The sequence below is a fragment of the Opisthocomus hoazin genome, chromosome 2 (assembly GCF_030867145.1).
Source record: "Opisthocomus hoazin isolate bOpiHoa1 chromosome 2, bOpiHoa1.hap1, whole genome shotgun sequence".
NCBI lineage: Eukaryota > Metazoa > Chordata > Aves > Opisthocomiformes > Opisthocomidae > Opisthocomus > Opisthocomus hoazin.
The window spans coordinates 97508801-97530879 of NC_134415.1; the positions used below are offsets into that span (position 1 = coordinate 97508801).

A 22079-nucleotide genomic window follows, 5' to 3' on the forward strand; every position below is an offset into this window, starting at 1 on the left:
GGCGCGGCGGCGGGGCCCCCCGCTCCGGGGCTCTGTGAGCCGACGCCGCCTCCCAGAGCGCCGGAGTCCAGCGCCGGGCCCGCGGCTGCTACCGGCCGGCGGCCGCCTCAGCACTGCGCGCCGCGCGCCGAGGAGGCGGGCCGGCCCGCCTGCCGCTCCCCGCCCCATTGGCTCACCCTGGGGGGGGGTGTGACACTCCGAGCTCCGCGGCGCCTCATTGGTCGGGGCTGCCCCTTTCCCCCTGAGCTAATTGGCGGAGCGGGACGGGATCCCCCTCCGGCGGCGGGGTGGGCGGTGCCTGGGCGGGGGCGGGCGGCCGGTCACCTGCGGCCGGGGCCGCCCCGCTCCCCGGGCCCCGCCGCGGCGGGAGGAGGAGGAGAGGTCCCGCCGGGGGCGGGCGGCGCGGCGGGGCCCGCGGCCCTCAGGGGGAACGGCCGGAGAAACAAAGAACATGGCGAGGGGAGGAGGAGCCTGTGTGTGCCCCCCCCCCCCCCCCTCCGCCTCCCGCGCCGGGAAGGGCGCTGCGGGGGCGGACAATGCCCGGCCCGCCCCGGCCTCGGCGGCAACGGGGAGGTGGCTCGCCTCCCTCCCCCGCCCCCTTTCCCCGCCCTTGTGGCAGGGCCCGGCACCGGCCCGCTCCCGGTCCCCGCCCCACGGAGCGGGACGGGACGGGCTGGAGGCGGCGGTCGGGAGCGGGGCCGCCGCAAGTTTCGCCCGGAGCGGGGAAAGTTGGGCGCGGCCCGGCGGGACCCGGCCAGGTAAGGAGCGGTCGCGGCGGTCGGCGGGCCCTGGGGGCCGGCACCCCGCGGGCGGGCCGAGGGCACCTGCAGGAGCCGGGCCGGGCAGCCCGCTCCGCTCGTCTCTGCCAGGTGCGGCGGGCCGCGCCGGGCCCGGAGCTCCGGCGGCCGCCGCGCGGGGCCCGAGGAGTCGGGCGGGTTCGCCGCCCCCCGGGCTCTGTGAACTTCTGAGAAAGTTTGAACATCGGCCCCGGTCCGGTGTGCGGGAGTTCCGCGGCCGTGCCGCCGGCACCGGGCCGGCCGCCTGCTGCGCTTCCCGCCTCGGCGCTGAGGGGAGTCGCGAGCGTGCCGGGCCGCCCCCCCCGGCGAGCCCTGCTGCCTTGCCAGGCCTCGGTCGCGACTTCGGCCCCGTCGCTTTGTGCCGACACGGAGACTTTTAGTTATTTTTTTGTTTGTTTTTCTTTTTTTATTTAAAAAAGCCCAATGGTTGATGCGTCTGCTTTGGAGGTGGTTTCAGTGGGCCAGTACCGAGCGTTCGGCTCTTCAGCCTCAGTTTTGAGACGCTTTGAGCCAGTTAACCTGAAACTTGGGTTTCCAGAAATGTTTGGAAGCGGAGTATTGCTGGTCTGACTGAAATCGTGATTAATGTGTTCATAATAAATTCTGCTGTGCTCCCCTCCGCCCCTTCCCCCCCCCCAGTTTTACATCCAGGCAGCTCAGTTGCGTACCAAAAGCCTCTTCTCGTTTTCGTGTAGTAAATTATCAAACTTTCAGGCTGTTCTTGCTCCTTTTTTTCTCTCTTCACTCACGCTCTGAACAGATGAAGTGAAATTTTGGGGAGAGGGAGAAGAGTGTCTCCGTATACATGGTGAGACACGAGAAATAAAAGGCAGCGACAGGAAAGCTGGGAGCATAAATAGCCATTATTTTCTATCAAAGGTTAATTAGTTATCATCTTTAGATCTGCACATGTAAGTATAGGATGAGTAGAGTTTTAAGGGGAAAGCGGCACAGTGGCTTTGGAAGGTACTGTTACACATCGCCCCAACTTAAGAAGAATATCTCTTTAAAATGTGTTGACATTTAATTGACCTTTGAAAGTTCATTCTGTTAATCATACTCAAAGCACTAAAGCTATGGTTGACTGATCTGGTGTTCCTACATTCAGCCGTGCTCAGCATATAAATTCTGCAGCATAATTGCTACTTAGTGAGCAAGAGTTTCTTTTCTTCTCCGAAAATGAGAAAGTTTTGCTTCGCCTCCGGCCGGGTGCTAGGGGTAGAGCTGTGAATCCAAATGCTTTCCTACCATCAGTTGGTGCGGCGGGTGTGGCCTCCAGCCAGGCAAGAAATTCTTTTGCTGAAACTGTGTTTTTCTCCTTCCTGAGGCCGAACATAGGGCAAGGTAACCTTGAAGGCTACTTCTGTGCCTACTGAGAGTCAAAACACAATGGCTCACTTTTCGTTTCTTTTTTCTTTTAAGCTCTTCTAAACTCCAGCTGTTTGGATGGAGAAAGCTGAGTTTAAATAGGTTGATGGCAGAAGATAACAAAGCCCCCCACAAAAAACCCCAACAGCTTGACTCTTGAAGTCAAACTTGATACACTCATGTTAAAATGTGTGCTACCTGCTTCATGGCCGTTGTCCGTAGCTTTGCTGTAACAAAAACTTGGACAAATACTGGGAATGGAAGCGTTACATGTGAGGTTGCTATTGAAAGATCCGGGTAAAGATTAATTTCTCTTATGTTCACTTTCTAGAGGATAGGTTTCCTGGTGAGGTAAAGATCGCCAGCAATATTTTTTGTGTGTTCAGACCTCTTGTGTCATGCGTTGAATTGATAAGTCTGTTTCCTCGTGAGAAGTGAGGGAAATACTAAATGTTAAATGCAGCATCTGTGATTCCTAACAGATCGTTAGCTCTTTGCTGTTACCATTGAAAACTAATTAATAGCTCTTACTCTTAATTGTAAATCTACTTATAAAGTTAGAGCCCTGCAAGTGCTGCTGTGCTTCTCTAAACTATTTTCTTAATGCTGCTTTTGTAGCTGGAATCCCCTTCCCTAACTGGGGAGTCAGATGGGACGGTCAAGCCACGTCTGCAGCTGAGTAATTGCCCTGCTGCTCCGTGGGGTTTCTGGCTCTTAAAGCCCAGGGGGAGGGGGGTCAGCTGAGGGAGCGTTTTCATCAGGGCTGCGTCCACCAGCGTGCAAGTGTTTTGAATACTGAAAAGAGATCCTGTGGTTGAGTTTTGTTTGTTTTAGTACAATAGATACAGGTGCTGCAGGTGATTCGTTTCGCTGAATCTTTAGAAAGCTGGGTGAAAATAAATATGCCAGCAGCATATCTGTACTTTCTGTGCAGTTGACGGAAGGAGGAGGCAAAAAAACCCGAGGCGGTTTACGGGCTGGAGCGTGCAGGTGCCTGACCTGCGGCTGCTCTGACGCCCGGGGGTTGGCACCCGTTCCAGCTGCAGGACCTGTGGGGAAGGGCCATGCGAGGGGTCCTGCGGCCACCGCCGAGGACAGCGAGCAGGAGGGCCTCAGCTCACCGGCGGGATGCGTGGAGAGGGGTCTGCTGTGCAGGTCAGCTCTTACAGAGGCTTAGTTAGCTATTGGGTCTCGCTGAGTGAAGGCGTCGATCCGTTTGTATGATTTGCAGTTGCTAACGCCGCCCTGGAGTGAGGTGCCCAAGCAGGGTCCCCTTTTCCAGAGGCTCTTTTTGGGGGTCATCCTGCTGATTCGGAGGAGCGGTTGCTCTCCTGGGTGGCCGGAGCTCCCAGGCTGAGGCTCTCCTGTTGAGACCGCTGGGCAAAGCAGGGATGGCTTCACCGCATGGGCGTTCGACTGGGGCAAGGACAGCCAAGTTTTGGGTTGTGGCCTGAGGCAGACCGGGGGGGGGATTCAAAGCCAAACGCTTCTTGTCCTTGTGCTTTTATTGTATAAAAAGGTTTCTGGTGCAAGCCGGTCCATTCCCAAACTCCCCATTTTTGGTTTTGGGATAAAGGACAGACCTGGAAGTTGCATTTTGAAAAGCACATTTCTGTGTTTCGGTGATTGAGGTGTGGCAGGGTCAGCAGGGGATATGAGCACTGCGTGGAGGTTTGGACATGCGGTACTCATTCAAGCAATGTTGTGAAGGCTTCAGTGTTGGTACGTGTACCCACTGGCACAAAGTTACGTGCTTGAAGGGTAGTAGCAACTGAGCACGGATTTTTAAAGTTTTATTCGTATCTAAAACTCTAGCAGGCACCTAAACTCTTGAGGGTTAAGAGGGAGAGTCTTAATGAAGGTGATGGTTGATGTTCTTTGTATCTGCATTCCTAGATTACTCTGAGGAGGATAATGTGCAGTCATTCACTGAAGATTATGGCATTGCATGAAAGGAATGAAACATTGGGCCATAAATTAACAGAAACAGGAAAAGCTCATTCTCAACTCTGGTTTGTTAATCCAACTGTTTGCATATATAACCCTTTGCACAAAGAACATATACTGCATAAATGCACCTTTTATAGTAACAGAACCTACCACAGCAAGTATGCTTTGCAAAGAAGAGTTCCCACTCCTCTTTTAAATTCAGATGTGTAGAAAAGAAGCTATGCATTATTCTCTAAGTCTGTTTTTTTCCTGTAACACTTCATGTTGAATAAAACGGGATGATAGTGTGGTCTTGATCAGTATTAGCCTAACGGATGCCTTTCTTCTGTAACCATTTGAAATTTAAAAGAAGCACGAGTTGGGAGTGCAGATCTAGATGGGTTTAGTTGCATTTTAACATACTCGCTGGTCAAGGTGAGCCCAAGCCATCCTAATGTGACATGGCTAGCATAATCCAAAGGGGAATCGTTATTAATACATTTGAAAAATGAAGTCTGGTCTTGCTTCAGTGTTTTTCTTCAGTGACGTGTTCAGAATTAAAGCTTTTGTGGCAAGTTGATTATGAACTTTCTATGAGTCTAAGCAACTGAGAGCTTCTTCTTGGAGCTGTCAAGATATGTTCTAATAGCTCTAATTTTTAGCTGACTACGAAAGCTGCGTCTCTCCACTGGGGATTTTCTTTGCTAATAAACATCAGAAAAGTTTTTTGGATAGGAAGCCATTTCATAGGTGTCCTCCTGTCCCCTTTTCTCTTCCTTTTCTGTAACTTCTGGGCAATTATTCCTGCTCATCAGGATCAAAATGCAGTTACACCATTTGTTTGCATTTGTGGAAAGCTGTGGGGGGATACCCCTTAGAGAAGCTCTTTGTAACTTACACTGGTAATTTTGGGGTGAAGGTGGGGAAGGAGGGTAACTTTAAGTTCCCAGTGCCTGAAGCTAGCAGTAGGGTTTCTTCTGTCTTTGTGCCCTCTTCCTACCCGCCCCCCATCCCTGGTCTCATATATGGCTCTGTGGTCAGTCTAATGCTTTCTCCTCTATGCGTAGGACTGAATTGTTTCTCTAACTTGGTGGATGTTTTTTCCATGTGCATGTTAGTCTCTTACAGCTTCTGCTTCTGGAAGGCTGGGAGGAAAGAGCTTCTCACACCGATGAGAATACAGGTTAAGAGAAATTTGAAAGTGTAACATAAACAGGATTCGAATTCGTGGCCCTGCCAGTATGATGTCAGGATTTTATCCAATAGGTCAGAGTATTTAATTACAAACTGTGGGAACAAGCAAGTGTTTAGCTACCTGGAGTCTGATGTTCAGCCTCATGCTGTTACCTCGCTCCATAAGCCTGCTTATACCCAGGGGGAGGGAAGGCTGTTGGAAATAAATGAAGAATGGGACTGGAGTAGGTGTATTGCCCCGGTCTGTAAGTGTGTGAGGGTTAATGCATGAACTCTGGTTTTGTTCTTTAAACATTGCTGTTATGTTTTCCTTATGTCATAGTGCTTCGAATAAACAAGAGTTTTCTAAATTACTTCAGCAAGCGGTGTTGTTAAGAGTTGCTTTCTGCACGCTTTTAGTGGATGTGTTGCTTAACATAGTACCCAGAAGTTCTCTTGCATCTAGCACTAATTTCTGGTAATGTTCAAGTACCTCTGGGACTAGAGTAGTCGATGCATTGCACAGCCTCATAGGAAAAAAGCATAAACTGAGGCCTAGCAGACTCTTCTGCAGCATCTGGGACTTGTGCAGTTCACTATGGAGCACACTAAATAAAAATAGTCTTGTGGTCAGAGGCTGTATTTGTTTTCGTCTACTGGAGAGGAAGGAGAAGCATTAAGACTGTGCTAATTATTCTGATAGTCTTTATGTCCCAATTGTGTGTTTGAGCACTGCACAAGAGAAGGAGTGATGGGAGGAGAAAAATAACCTTCGCTGTTTAGGCAGGGAGTTAGGATGGGTGCTGTGTTCTCGTCATGGGCAAGCAGATTCCTGCATTGACTACCTGGCCCTGAAATCAGAAATATTAGGGTAAACTTGTAGCATGTGAGGTGTGGGTTGCTTGACCAATGCGACAATCAGAGTTCAAGTCCCTGCTTTTCTTCAGGAATACAGCAGGTTATAAAATACATTCCCTAGAGATGTGACTTCAGAGCAAATTACATGTCTTGAATAACGGACATAATGTTAGTTAGGAGACAGTTTGCAAAATACAGGATGAAAGCTTCCTAGAAGTTTTTGGGGGGGTGTTGAGACAGAGTTTTGTGTTTGAAGACTGTTCTGGTCAGCCCAAACATACGTTCACCCCTGTGTGCAGGCATCTCAGCTATGGAGCGCCTGCTGCCTGTATACAGCATGTCCCCTGTGCCAGAGGCTTGTTCTCACCGCAGCTTTACTTTGCCTTCCCTTTGAACATGGACAATAAGGCTGAACAAGTTGTGTGCTAGAGGTAGTTTGTTCACCCTCTAAATCTAAGTAAATGTTCTTTGGTAAGCTTGGGATGTGGTATGTTACACTCTCTGGGGTAATGCTTTTCCCAAATAACCATGAGAAGGAGTTATTGCCGTTGGGGGCTGTTTCCTTGTCCAGTATGCACTCTTCATTCTTGTGTTGACCAAGTACATGGTCTTTGTATTTATCTGAGATAGGAAACCGCTTAAGCATTCTGCGTTGGGAGCTGGCACAGCGATGCATACTTATGCACAGCTTCAGGCCGGTCGCCTGCTCCCCTCCACGGCGGAACAGCAACCGGCACGGCGCTGCCAACAAGAGCAGCAATGCTCTGAACCACCTGGGCATCGCCTGCTTTGCTAGCTGGTACGAAAGGACCATTGAGCCTTTTCCACCTTTCTGTCTGGCCAGTACTTAGGGTTTGTGGGCTTCACAGTGATGCCCTCGTGTCACTGAAATGTAGAGTAGTGAACAGCACCGTATTGTTGGCTGAGTCTGTAGCAGAGCATAAATATTGTGGACATCCCTCCCTAGCCTTCACTTGTTCCTGGAGCTGGCTGACTGGTGTTTATCAAAGGCATCCTCGTTTCACGTGGTCACATGCAGAGCTGGCTCGAGTACCTTCAAAAGGTGTCAGGAGTGCAAACTGACAAAGAATATATTTTGAGTGTACACATTTCAGTTAATAAGCCCTACTTACTGCGTTTCTTTTGCTTTTGTCATGTGCTTGTTACTGAGATTTCAGAACCGTCACGTGTGTATTCTCCTTCTACAGATTGGTTTACTTTAGTTCCCCTTATTGTGTTGCTTCCACGCTCTTCTCTATTACTCTGTTTCTTTGTTTTTCTCCTGATAATCTGGTTCTGTCTTGGATGTCTGTCTGTCTATCCATCTGCGAGGGGTTTCCGTATGTCCCTTTTCCTCCAGAGTGACTGCATGAATAAATTCCTTCTCCGTCTTGAAGGCTTAACTAGGAGGGCTCTGGGGATTTTGCTGTTCTGAAGTGATGCTCAGTCTCGGATGTATTGTATGATTGGTTTTGGTGGTCGTATCTGTATGATTCTTAAGATAACAAATAAGAGAAGTCATTATCCTCATCTCTGGTGGGAAATTTAACTACTTCAGTATAAGTTCTGAATACTTCTGTTGCCTTAGCAGTTAACCTTTATCTGCTCTAATTGAGAGGCAGCTGCATTCAGGAGTAATGTGTCACTTTAAACACATTCTAAGTTTTAAATCACTGTACCAGAAAAGGATACGGTTTTAAATAATGGTTGTTAAAAGCTATCTGACTTCTTGCAGACAATCCTAATAATGAGAACTATGTGATCTGAACTGCTGAACTTCTGGAATGACAATAACTTCTGTTCATGTGTGTGATGCAGATTCCTGGAAATCTGAGGAGCAGTCTTCGGCGTCCGAAGAATGCAGTTCTCCCTGGAGGTGTGGGTATCTCGAGTGAAGGGGGCTGAAGTAGGATCAGCTGGTATCCAAGAAGTAAGTTCTTGTTTATTCTCCAGATATATTTCCACTGAGATGCACCATAGTATTCATTCACCTAGATGGATTAAAAGCTGGTGAAAATCCTCGGTGATTAAACATTGGGGAGAGATTCTTGGGAAGAGGCTCAAGAAGATGCACCCCATGTTGTTCATTCTTTTTACCAATAGTTTTGACATCTCATTCCCAAATGTTTGGATGTTCTGTATCTCATTTGGTGCATAATTTCCGCTGCTTGTCTGCAATTGCCTGCTCAGCGCAGGGGAACACTGCTTCTGCAGGCATTTCGGAGTGAGTTCAGATGCAGTTAAGAGAATCGGATTCATCGGCAACATTTGGAGAAACTCATGCTGTATCATAACAGCTGTGAACTTGAGTTCATATAAGTAATGTGTGCTTAATCTTCTTATGCTGTCAGTGACAGGAAGAGGAGGAATATTTTTTTCCCATATTTAATGATGATCTTAAGGTTTTTGACAAGCAAATTTGAAAATTACTACAAAGCAAGTTGGGAAACAGTTGCCATGAGTGGTTTTTTTTTTCTTTTTTAAAGTTCTGTGCAGCTTTGAATTTGCCTTTTTATCTGTTGGTATTTCAGTGTTGTTCTAATATGGTTGAAAAGTAATTTAAGTGCCTGAGTTTGCGTATCACCTCATCTCCATGAAAGGTGATGGAAAATGTGGAGGCTCTGTTTTTGAATTGTAGCAGGACTTGGAAAATTTTGGTTTAGTTGCTTTTTTTTGTTTGTGTGTTTTCTTTATCACCAATAAGCCATTCATCTGGCATGGAAATTTCAGGAGAGTGAGAGAAAAACAGTTGATTTTTTTTTTTTTTTTTAACTGAATGATGTTTAAGCGCCACCAGTTTGCCCCTTTCTGCTGCTGTGACACGAACTGTAAATTCTTGAAGACATTAAAACGTTAGAATGTTGGTCCTTTTTCCTTACCTGTATTTGTTCAAAACCTATTCAAGATCAGCATATATGAAGCCCTGTTGATTGATATTCGAGTCTTGGACACTTTCTGCCTAAACACCTCTGTAAGAATACTGTACAAATTAAAGAACAGAGCAGTAAAGATAACTGATTTCATTCTCTTGCCTAACAGTCCATACTGTGTGATAAAATGCCTCACAGTTTTAGACTGACCTTGCCTTGACTTTCATACAGATATAATCTGTTTGATGTCTTTTTTAAAAGCGGAAAGGAAACTATACATGGAGTAGAATTGCACATTGTTGCTGACAGAATGTCCTTCATCCGATTAATTCAAAGTAGTAGGATTTTATACTTTTTCCCCCTTTATGTTGTAGATATTAGGCTGGTGCATTTACAAATGAAAGACTTAATATCTGTTTCATGACCAGGTGTAATTAAGCTGAAATGTTTTCATTCTGCAATCAGAGATTTGCATATAAGGATTTTTTTTGCTGCCTTTTTTCTTTTTTTTTTTTTTTTTTTTTGTTTTTATGCAGTCCATGTAGATTCTCTTGCAAGGTGACTATTTGTGTTTTTCTTAGCTGGCTTGTGATAAACAAGATGGGACTTGCCAGAAGAGGAACTAGTTTTTCCCTTTTTTCCCAAATTGTCAGTATAGGGGTTACATTTTTCTTACCCTCCTGTCCTTTGGTAAATGTCACACAGGGATGTCAGCACCTCCTTGTATTGGCAGCTTTGTGAAGCTGGGCACCTCAATGAGAGTTTCATAGTTTGTCGTGCTAGCTCTGCGAAGGAGAGGACAAGTGGATCCCGTGGCTCTGGCGTGGTATATAGATGCCAAGTGCGAGGAATTCCTGGAATGTAGAGTTGTGCAGCACTGATAAAGTTTGCTTTGTTTCCTTAGTGACTTGACCCATTGAGAAAATGTGGTTCCCTAGGAAGCTTTAATAGCTCAAAGTTGGTGTTGAATAAAGGGAAAGGCCCCAACATAATTCTGCTTGTTTTCACCTGCTGCCCGAAAGATTAATTTTCGTAACCTTAGTATAGAAAATATAACCCTGAGTTTTGAAAGTGATTTATAGAGATCCTTCACACTTATCAGTTTGAGTAAATACACCACAGGCTTCTGCGTTCCAGCTACAGCCTTTTCATAACCTACTCAGTTTACAGTGCGGTAATTTCACTGGGGGACAAGCAAGTTTCAAGGAAAAAACACCTTCTAATTAGAGTGATATAATCACTCTGCTTGCCTGCTGCGGTTTCGTATGACTTCAGAAAAATAGTTGAGTGATTAATCTTTAATTTTCCCCATCATTAACTTAATAAGGAAACGGGAGATAGGATGAAAAACAAACAGCAGAACTGTGCAGCCGGGATGTTGTTATGCCAAATCTTCTTGGCTTTTTCATTTGGTAAGAGATGCCATTCTGCCAACGACATGAAATGTAGCAGCAACTGGGTTGCTGAGACAGTCAGTAGAAATCTTCTAACAGGTTTGAACTTTACCGAAGCCTCTGCAGAGCTTGCTACACGAGTTCTTCCCTCTGCCCCACAGTCCCCTGTGGGCTGGGCGTTTTTTTTCCACGGTTTTTTTTGGAAGCAAATGTTGCATAAACTAACTTCTAATATCACATAATTCCCTCGCATCCACTTTGCTGTGGGGAAGGAAGCCATCCCGGATGCTGTAGTGAAATACCCTTAGAAAGGGTTTGGTGCTATTTTCGTGCCGGTTGCTATCTTTAGTCACTGTGCTGATAAGCAAACTTAGTTGTAGAGTAGTGCAGTTTTTCTAATGAACGTGACAGGATTGCTCTAGTCTCTTGGAGAACAAAACAAATGCAACAGTGGAAGCAAGCTGGTCTTTTCATATGTCTTTATTTTAATTCTTACTGGATGTGAAATAGGCAATGTAATTCTAGAAGCGTCATGCTTGAATAGAAAATATGGCTGGCTGTTTGCAAGTGTTCCTCGGGAAGTCGTACTTTATTTCATTTGTAAATACTTACGGAAACAGTCCCGTGTACATCTGCGGGCAGCGACACAGCAACAGAAGTTGTAGCGATCTTAACTAACCTGCTCGGAGGCCTCTGCATGTTAATAATATAAAGTAAACAGCTGAGGAATGTGTATCGCTGTTGACAGTGAGCGACTGTAAACATCCTCGACTGGAAGCTGTGAAGCAGCAGATGGGGCTTTCAGTCGGATGTTTGCAGCTGCCAACTGCCACAGACGTCAAGAAATGTTTGACACCTAAAGCACAGTTGTCTGTTTAAAACTTCTATTCTATTTGGTTTATCACAGACATACGAATTTAGGCCAAACTTTTCTACATACTGCCTAACCTTTCTTGTGATGTCTGTGTCTGAACATCTAGAAGTCATCCAGCCTCTGGTAGGAAAAAGAGCAAAAATGGAATCAATTAGGTTATAGTTTAAACTGTAAACTTAGTTGTAAGTTTTCAGACGTGAGTTTTCGTGCAGCTTGCTTGGCTGTACAGGTTGATTGGCTTCGTCTGCTACGAAGTTTTTACGAGATTATCCCACGCATTTAGCATCTCTGCAATGGTTCATTTAGAATTTGAAATGCTAAGCTTTGTAGGAAGCAATCACTTACAGGAGTTCTGGAAACTAGAAATGCACCAATCAAAGCAACTGTGGAAAAAATTTATAAAAAAATATTTTTTCCTGGAAGAGGCCCAACCCAGCAAAATGATGGGGAGGTCAGGGAGATTTCATGCGACTGCGTTCACCTCTGATGTATCGCAAGATCTCAGCTGTTTGAGGTTGAGGGATCCTCCCCCTTCTCCCTTTCCTTTCATTCTCATTCCCTCCTCCCTTTCAAAAAAAAAAAAAAAAAGCTGGAGAAAGTGGTGAAAGCTGATTCATACTTTTCTAGAAGTTAGTTGAGACAATTTCAAGACTCCAGTCCTGCCAGCTAGTTTTATGTGTGGGTGGACCCCTGTGCTTAGACATGACCCCAGGACACAGAGAACAGTTTGTGTGATTGGGATGGTATTTAATGATGATTGCTGTCATACCAGAGATAGCGCAGCGAGGTTGCAGCACATAACTGATTTGAGTTGATACTGAAAGCGCTAGTGTATTCACTCTAGAGAGAAGATATGCATCTTGTTGGTATGTATGTTACATATCTACACCTTTGGTAAAGAGATTTTTGTTGTTAACTTGTTTTTTCTTGTCATCAGTAGTATCCTCCTTTCTCAAATATGTATGCATGCTCATATGAAAATATGAGGGGAAGTAATCTAAACGTTAATTTGCCCCTTTGTTTCAGATAAGGTACAGATAACCTAAGACTCTCGGGAGTTTCTGACTTTATTTTAGAGGAGCTAATGTCCTGGTCAGAGTTTTTATAAAGAAATTATTGACGTGTAGATAGCTAAAGCGGTATCTGCATTGTCAAGAAAGCATGCTCTTATATTTGAGGAACCTTCAGTAATTCATGCTTTATGAATTGCTTGCAGTGTAGATTTGTACACTTGCCGTAGACTCAGATTATATTGTATTTCAGTAGTGCTTGAAGGCTCCTGTTAGGATTAGCACTGTATGTAATCTTGCACACTTCACCGTCTGTAATGAGGTACGAGCTCTCCCAGCGAGGGATTGCAATCCAATTCAGAACAGTGGCATCAAAGTGGAATCCAGATGATGTGGGCAGAGGACAAACGGGAAGGGTGAGAGGAAAACCAGGGGGACAGAGGGATGTGCTTGGGAGTGACTGTGTCTGTAGGTGGCTTTGTTTAATGAAAATGGAGAAATACAGGAGACATCTATCTTCTTAGCCAGTTATGTGTCTGACTATAAATACCTTGAAAGGTGATGATTTGGTTGGATGGCTTGTGGATTTGAAGTTAGGACAGACAATGATGAAGCTGTGTTTTTAGTGGTGTTTTTTTTTTTTTTCTTTTTTCTAAAGACAGCAGAGGGAGCAGTTGAAATGGGCAGATGTTTCCAGAAGTGTTTTCTTGCAAATTTAAGAAGCTGTGCAAAGCTTGTAGTGAACTTGGAAGAAGAGTCAATATGAATACAACATTTGACTTAAGTGTTGCAAACTTAGCAACATACTGACCAAGTTCAAGGCCAAGGTAGTTGTCAGAGGTAGGGCTTACATTCATTGCAGAAGTAGCTGAATTTTCTGTGTGCATCTATGGCAAAAGAGAAATGGGAATTGCTGACAACAGTCAGGTTATATTTGTGAATTATAGGTATGGGTGTTAGTGTTGGCAGAGCAGGACGATAATGAAGAGATCTATGGTTCATCAAGTAACAAGTTTTTAGATGAGTGCTTCTGCAGCCTTTCTGGCCTTGAAACTGGCTTTATTGACAACCCAGGGAACTTCCTAAGTGATCTTGTAATGAAATTCATGAAACTTGCATGCACTTGAGGAACACTGTCTAGGCAGAGGATTCTTGACATAGTCTCCTCATCTGGAAAGCTTCACTATATATTGAAGAAGAGGACTGAGCAATAGGAGAGAACTTGCATAGACAGAGTATTTAATATCAAAAGCATTAAGTCCCTGCTGTGAAGATTTACATATTGATAATATTTGTGCTTTGGCAGGAAATTCTTTTAATACCCATTCTATTACTCTTCTTCCTGAATTACGTACCGTCTCAAAGTTCAGCGTGTTTCCTGTTGGAAAATGTAGTAGTATGTTTGGGTTGTTTTCTTCAGCCCCTAATCTCGCTGGCACATGAGTTTTCTTCCAGAAAAACAGCTTCAGACATGTAACCCACTCTTCTGCCAGCTACCTCTTAAAATCTGCTAGAGCTAAACTTCAGAAGAATGATAGAGCAGTGGTCCTTAATTTCCGCCTGTGGTGGAAGCTGGCTGCTAGCTTTGTGTTACTCTGAATGCTCGTGTATGTTGTCTTACCTGGTACTTCTTGAGGTCACTGTCTCGCTTGGAAGGCAGGGTCTTGCTTTCAGGCCCTGGCTTCCAGATTTGAGTAGGTCAAGCCAAGCCCTCTTCACCCCTCTACTGAATTAATGGATGTATTCTTGAAAAAGCTGCTTCCTTCCCTGGCCCTCTGTGAAAGGGAAGAGCAGTTCTTGTCTGAGGGGTCCTGGTTTTGACTCTGCAGAAGTTCTGTCTGCCAGCCAGGGAGGAGGGAAGGAAAAGGGGAAAGTCAACCAGTGCTACTTACCCGTGCATGCTGTTTATGGAAAATCTTTAAAATGGTGGGGCAGCTGTTGGAAAAGGCACAATCCATCTGCCTACATGTGCGCTTGTTATGAAGAGAATACGGTTGATGATGTGAATGGATGGCTTTCAGTACTGAGCTGCTGTTCCTACTCAAGCCACACTCAAACCCATAAGTTGTTCAGATACGCGCTTTAACTCTTTGCTTGAAAAGTGACTTTAATAGCCACACTTGTTACGGAGTTTGCTTTGTTAATGATATGTGAAATAGGCATTGTACGTTGTGCATGTTCAGTTTAAAACCACAGTAAAAGAAGATGAACTAATCCTGTAGCGTTACAAAATGAATCTGAATTGAAGAGCATGATTTTTTTGAGTTGAGTTCGGCATATGATTTTTTTCCCTTTAAGCAGTAATTTATAGACCAAGATGCTTGAAAACACTCCTTTTTTTCACTGGTACATACAGACTGTTCTGTTTTTTTCCTAAAGCTTCAAACGGTTATTATGAAACAAATAAATGAACAAAGGAGATGAGAAGAAAGCCACGTGCCGCTGTGCAGTGACATAGTGTTTTTCCAGATGATGGCTTAAGGCATCATTTTAGCTATGGATGTAAATGTAACTTTTTTTATTTAACAATACTGCTCTTGATTTAGTATGGATAGCCAGCATTTTGCTCCAGTTCAGACTTCTGTCATTGGCACTTGATTTTTCTTGTGAGCAAATTGGAGATATTTTCAGTAACTTTCTGTCTTATGTTGCTGAAGATTTTTTCTTTTCCTCCTCCCTTGTATGCCCTTTGATTTTTTAAAATATGTGCCTCCTTTGATAAAGCAGAGCATAGAAAATTATCTCCAGAGCTTCTGTCTATAGCAAGGCAAGACTATCAGTGGAAGAGGGGGATAATGCTCACAGTGGGTTTTTTTGCAGTCTTTTCTGGGCATCCAGGTAGATTTCAGTCAATAGCTGGTCTTTCAGCATCTGCCTGGAGGAGCTCTGAGCTGTTCTATTTTTTTTTTTTTTTTTTCTTTTCTGTTTAATTGTGTAGTGTAAGGGCAGAGGATTTGCTTTTAACTCTCCGGGATGCTGTGCAGAGATCTCTTGTCTCTTTGCTTTCACCAGATCACTTATCTCTTTGGCTTCCCCTGACTCACCTTTATTCATTAGATGCAACTTACACTGCTTGCTTTTGTCTTCAAGGCCATCCCAGCCTATAAGTGTATTAATTCCCACAGCCAGTTGTCCTGTAATGCTGTTCTTCATTACTGGCTTGAACTTTTTCTAACTTTTCAAACTTTTCGAACTTTATTGCTTGATTTCAGAAATACAAGTCTGGTCAGTCAACAGTCTTTTGAACTACATCATTGTAGTAAAAGCTTTGGGACGTTTTTGTGCACTCTTCTGAAGGCCATAGGCTGTGAAGAGATCTTCTTACAATAATGTTTATAGTACTTTTTTCCACTTGCCCTCATCACCTTCTGTATACTTTGAGAGTAGGATTAATATTTTCATATTACGGTGTTGACTTTGCAGAGTTGATAGCTGCATTTCTGATGTGTGCTGCCATTTCTGGGGAAACTGTCTGCTCTACCCCATGCAGAATGGTGAAAACATTTTACTTCCTCCAGAAAGGTTTTCACTGTTCTGCATAGCAACATGTGTGTCCTTTGTGTTCCTTTATATATTTCTATAGAGGTATGCTTGCAACCAGTTGTATTAAGGCTGATATACTTTGCCTTGTATTTTTATCTGTGTGTACGTATGTGTATATGCACACATATACATGTGTGTATGTATCAGGGAAGAAGAAGGAAGAGGCAGAGAAGGCTGTGCAAATGGCTTATTTTTTTCCACCGGTTGCCTAGAGCTGCATGCTGAGCAGAGTAAACCAGGCTTGTATTCTCGAATTTTTTAATACAATTAGTTTCAAGAATTCTAGCTGTGTTTCATATATTACTGTGTATTATTCCATGGAATAATCTGAAGCTCTTGTTTGAAAATTACTGTTTAAAAAAAAATAAAGCAACTGAGTATTTCATCTGTTTACATTAAGAACAAATGCTGCTGTTCCTTTAGAGCAAGGATGTTATTAGTGTGTCAGCACTTTAATGTATGGAGACTAGAATGGGCTGTGAAGTTCTTCTGTTGTGGTTGTCGAAAGCTATGTAACGTTAAAGCCTTTCCGTGTGTCCAATACGATTCTGGGATTCATAGCAGTGATTAATTCTATAGCTATAAATGCTTGTCATCAACATCCTGAAATGTTTTCACAACATATGGAAGGGTTTTTAACAGCTTAAACTAAACAGCGATGAAATAACGGAAAGCCTCTATGAGACACGTTTACAAAGTACTTACTATCTCCTTGAAACTGTACCTGCTATGAGGGTTTTCAGTCTTTAGTATGAATAGTGATGTCCCTTGGGACACTCCAGCCAGTAATTGGAGCTTCTATGTAATTCATGGAAAGCAGCGAAAGGAAGGAAACTAGCTTAGATCCTGAACTTACAGGGCAAGACCCAACTAGGAGCAGTGGGGAAAAGATATAAAGCAACACTCAGCTCTGCAGGGCTAGCACAATGTCCTGTCTGCTAAACGGCGCTAAACCTGCTCCAGCTCTTCCCTAAGAAGTTTGCATGTACAGCAGCATATTCACAAATACTTCCAAGGCACAGGTTAGACACATTCGAAATGGCTGGCTGTATTCTGCAGAGCTTGTTGGATGGGGCCCAGGGCTGTGACCCTGCAGATGCAGAGCTCTGACCAATGGCCTTGGAAATGGCAAAGCAGCCATTTGTCAGGTTGCATAAATAGAGGTATCTGAATCGGTTAAGTATCTCAAAAATGATTACTTATTTTCTGAGCAATTAAGCTTCTTCACAAAGAAACAAATAGGAATTAACATTCTGAAAGTAAATACGGTGTTGTCTTAAGATGGAAAAAACACTAGAAATGTGATTTCTCTGTCCCACAATGGGTTTGTATCATTATCATTACCTTTGAATACTTCATGAGGATCTAACTGTTCATGAGGGTTGGTAGGAAATACCTGTGAAAAGGATTCGTATTGCTGAACTTACATAACTGTGCTGTAGTTAAATAGGTCTGAGCTGGACTGTTTTAGGCTTATGTTAATGAAGAAGGAGAGGCCCTTTTACAGGACAATTTATATGGTTTATTTTAGATATGTATTTAGGAAGGGGATGACTGGTCCCCAGTTGCCCTGCTTATTTCTCTCCTTTATCTTCAAAGTCAGTCTAGGATAAGTAACTCAGGTGTGGGTATTTTGAGTTACAGAAGTCCAAATGTGGTCAGATGAATACAATCTTTTTCTCAAAGGAAGAAATTCAAAAGGTAGAAAGCTTTTGAACAACACAAGGTGAAAGATGAAATATGAACAGAAAAAGCGGAGCACTGTGGAATGGCTTACAAAAATCTTCCTAGTTGTGGAAGAATCCACAATCAAGGGAGATAGCAAAGATAAAATGGCTGAGAATAGAGGTGGAAATCGTTCTTAAAAATAGTCTCTCCCTTCCTCCTGCCACCAGAAATCCCGAAATAGATGGCTGTCAGCTTCTATTCCATGAATATAAATTAGCAGATAATGAAGCAATGTATAAAATTAGTAAGAAAATGACGTGGATGGAGGGAGGATAGCTGGACAGTCACAGAAAGAAAGATTTTTATTAGAAACAAAGGTAACTTTAATGCGAGTTCTCCATGACCAGGTAGAAGTCAAAGTCAGAGCAGTGCCTAAAGACAACAGTACTCGATGGATTTGTCAGGTATGTGGTTAAAAAGCTAGATTGTCATATTAAAATATGACATAACTTAGAAGATGCCAATAACTTGTATCAAGGAGTTAGAGAGGAGTAATATGAGAAACTCTGTGGACTGCTGATCTAAAATTAGAGTACTCCACATTACAGATAGAAGCTAAATTGTGCCAGGGCTTAACTGGGTGAATAGAGCATACAACTGCTTTATAGGCTGTCAGCTCGACATGGTTTTGGACAAAAGTACTGAAACAGTGTCCTGTACAAATAGGGCTTGGACCAAAGTAGGTAAGTGGAGTAAATCACACTGGGAAATACTCATCTACTATGTCATCTTTTTATTTTATTTCATGTTAAGTCAGGCAGATTAGTAGCCTCATACAAATATAAGCCTTTACAACCTATTTCAGGATATTGGATTTGGCAACCCAAACATCCTGACGGAAAAAAGTTAAAATAGTAAAAAGTTTCGATACGATGTATCAGAGGGTTTAAGAATTGGTGAACAGATTTAAAACTATAATTAGCAATAAAGAATCATCGTTGAGTGTTACGTTTCCCTGGGGTGGAGAGTGGTAGGCATTGATTCTTTATATTCCCTTGGTTTATTTTTTTGTTGTTGGTTTATCTAAAGGAAACCAGAGGTATTGCTGGTAGCTCACAAGTAAATTAAGTATTGGAAAGGTACAGTGAAGATGGGAACAAGTCATATAGCAGTCTACTTGTACCTCTTAGGGAGCAAGTTGGGGAGCATCTTGGATGCAACCAGTATATAGATCTTTATACATACACATGTTTAGAAATCAGAAATTTAGGGTATGTTTATATTTGGTTTTTCTGTTTGTGAAAAATGCTTTGTAGGTGCCTACTGGGTAATGGGTTAAAGCAGTTGTAAAAATATGTGCTTTTAAAAGGCAAAAAAAAAATTATACGAAATCATAGGATCATTAAGGTTGGAAAAGACCTCTAAGATCATCAAGTCCAACCGTCACCCCAACACCACCACGCCTGCTAAACCATGTCCTGAAGTGCCACATCTACATGTTTTTTTGAACACCTCCAGGGATGGGGACTCCACCACTTCCCTGGGCAGCCTGTGCCAATGCCTGACCACTCTTCCAGTAGTTTTTCCTAATATCCAGTCTAAACCTCCCCTGGTGCAACTTGAGGCAATTGAGGCAATTACCTCTTGTCCTATCGCTAGTTACCTGGGAGAAGAGACCAACACCCGCCTCACCACAGTCTCCTTTCAGGTCATTGTAGAGGGCAATAAGGTCCCCCCTCAGCCTGCTCTTCTTCAGACTAAACAGCCCCAGCTCCCTCAGCCGCTCCTCATAAGACTTGTTCTCCAGACCCCTCATCAGCCTCATTGCTCTTCTCTGGACACGCTCCAGCACCTTGATTTCTTTCTTGTAGTGAGGGGCCCAAATCTGCACACAGTACTTGAGGTGTGGCCTCACCAGTGCCGAGTACAGGGAATGTTATGTGTCCAGGATTAATTTATGTTGTAACAGTGAGGAGTTAGGAAAATGGCACTATGTAAACCTAGGTGGTATTTTGTACTTTTCTCTAGCAGTATGTGCTTTGAGTTGGACGGTGGCTATGACAAGCCACGTAGCTTCTGTGTTGGAAAAGGGAAGGCAAGGTTGCAGGCCTATTGTGAGGCAGTGGGCAGTGTTAGGAGATAGGATAATACCAGGGAGGCATGAAGAACATGTTTTTGCTCAGCAAAAAAAAAAGAAAATGAGAAGAAGCAAGCTAGTAAAGCTGAAAATGTGGAACGGACAAACATGGGAGAAACAGTACTAAAACCTTGAAAACAAGCACTGCAAATAATACTTTTGAAATACTTTGATTTTTTTTTTCCCCACTCCAAGTTCCGAGTTGTGCAGTTAAGCGTGACTCTGTCAGGCAAAGTATGTCAGCAGCGTACCTCTGAAGCATCTGATCAAAAGCATTCTTGAGTGCCGCGGTGACGGGGTGGAAGCTGAGCGCTGACCAGCCCCATAGGGAGTCCGGGTGGGGACAGTGGTGTGGGAGGGATCAGCCTGTAGCTGAAGGTGTCCTAAAGGACTCTAAACTTGTTTTCGAGAGAGACTGGATGCTTAGTGTCTTCTGAATATCAGGCCTTCAGGATTTATCTCCACACTGCAAAGAATATCAGTTTTGTCATAAAATATAGTCGTGCTGTTTTGACTTCTGATGAGGATCTTTAGGGTCATCTTATGGCTTGTGTTGGATGGTATTTTTGAAAGGAGCAGAACTCGGCTGTATAAAATTAACACTCTAAGTGTCATTTGACAGTTCAGAGAGTTGTCTGGTCTCAGACCTGAAGTAGCTGAGCTATGGATTACTTCTGACGCTCCAGGATATGATACCACTACGAGCTGAGGTTAACAGATCAAATTCCTGAGTCAATCAGTTTCTGATTCATCTTTTAAGTGTTGTTCCAGGTCTTGAAAGTAAGCCAAATTCTCTGCAGCAGCAAATGTTTCTACTTCTCCGAGCATACCGAACAAGTAAAGAAGTCCAGCAAAACCCAAATGCAGTTTGGCAAGCCAGGATACTGCTGGAAATACTTGCCGAAATTGCCTTGGCAAAAGCTTTTCTCTGTTTTCAGTAGATTTGGAATGAAATCAGACAAAATCTCAGCTTTCTCTCCATGGGAACCTTGTGATTCTCTTAATATTCCTACTACTGGATGGATTGTGTCTAATGAGTGTAGCTGTAGAAGTGCTGGGTGCGGGGTGGTTTCGTTGCACAGCGTTCCTTGTCTCTGAGCTATGGGAACTGGGTTATAGCTGCATCAGCAGAGTCATTCAGATGCTTGTTAAATAAATGGAAAAGGAGAAGCATGTGTGCTTGTAAATGTTACAGTGCAGGGACAATACTTTCTCCCGTGTTTAAAAGTTAGCAGTTGTTCTGTCTGACTCTGGCCTTGGTGAAGGTTGGGAGAACATTGACAGAATGCATTTGGAAGGGCTTCTGGGTTGACAGCCAGGAGATTAATGATCTTCTCTTGGAAACAAATCTCAGAAGATGGAAGAACCAAGGAATAATGGAAAGAATAATGCTCTAATACTCTCCAGCGTATTTCTTTGTTCCTTCAAATTTCTTGTGATGCTGGTAGTAGCACAAATACAGATTAGATGTTACTGTTTCAGTTTAGGCTGTTTGCTAACAGTAGGGAGCTAATGGCTTGGGGTGTTAGTTAAGCTTTCCAGGTATATGTGATGATATGGAAAATCGTATTTTTACATTTTGTTCAAACAGTAAGCAGGTAAAGAAAGAGAAATAGATGATGGCAAACCCCTACATTGGGGGCGGGGGATGAGTAAATTGCAGTCTGAAGAGAGCAAGAAAACTGCTATGGAATTTGAAAGCTGTCATAGGTCTTGTTTCCTCTCCTATTTATTTTTTAATTTTGTATTCCTGACCTGGCAGAGTAGAATATTCAGGCTGTAGCAAGATGCTGGTGTGGCCAGTAATGATGCCTAAGATGGATGTTTGAAGCAATGTAGATGCCAAAAATTAGACAGCATCTCCCTCTGGAGGTGTTTCAAGGCATCTCTGTCTCTGCAGGGAACTTGGTGCTTATTGAAGGAAGACTGCGTCATTAAGTTCCTACACCTTGGAATTATCCTGGGTACTCTAGTCACTTCTACCCCACCCTGCATGTTCAGTAAAAGCACAATATATGGCAGAACCACACCGGTCAGTGACTGAATGGGAGAACTAACCTGTTCTGTATGAGTGGATTTTATGCATCATACTAAAGAAAAGTTGATTAAGGCAGTTCATGCAAACAGGTTATATAGAACTTTATACACAGACTTTGACAAAAAGGTTCTAGTCTAATCTTCTGGCAAGTGAATGATGGATCTAGGGAAGAAATTACGTTTGGCTGCTTGAATAGAAGATGGGCCCCTAAAGAACTGACTAGGCCAAATCTCTTGCATAGCACCAAAATGCCAATAATGAATAGCCAAAGACTGTTGTACAAGTGATAGTTATCTTGTCAGTTGGCAAAAGAATAAAGGATGCATTCTGTTCATGACTGATCAAAGACTTCTGTACAAAGTTTCTATGCGCTCGCTCTCTTCATAGCTGGTGAAAATTTAATTGGTAGAGTCAGTGAGG

General features: G+C 43.7%; 1 long non-coding RNA gene across 2 annotated transcripts in view; it reads left to right on the plus strand.

Moving 5' to 3' along the window:
- Window positions 1-364: 364 nt before the first annotated feature.
- The window catches only part of LOC142360605 (uncharacterized), a 72303-nt gene continuing 50588 nt past the window's right edge, over window positions 365-22079 (plus strand). For both annotated transcript variants that reach the window (XR_012763237.1, XR_012763236.1), the window contains exons 1-2: window positions 365-758; window positions 7944-8055. This is a non-coding gene — a long non-coding RNA (uncharacterized LOC142360605). The remainder of the gene's footprint in view (window positions 759-7943; window positions 8056-22079) is intronic.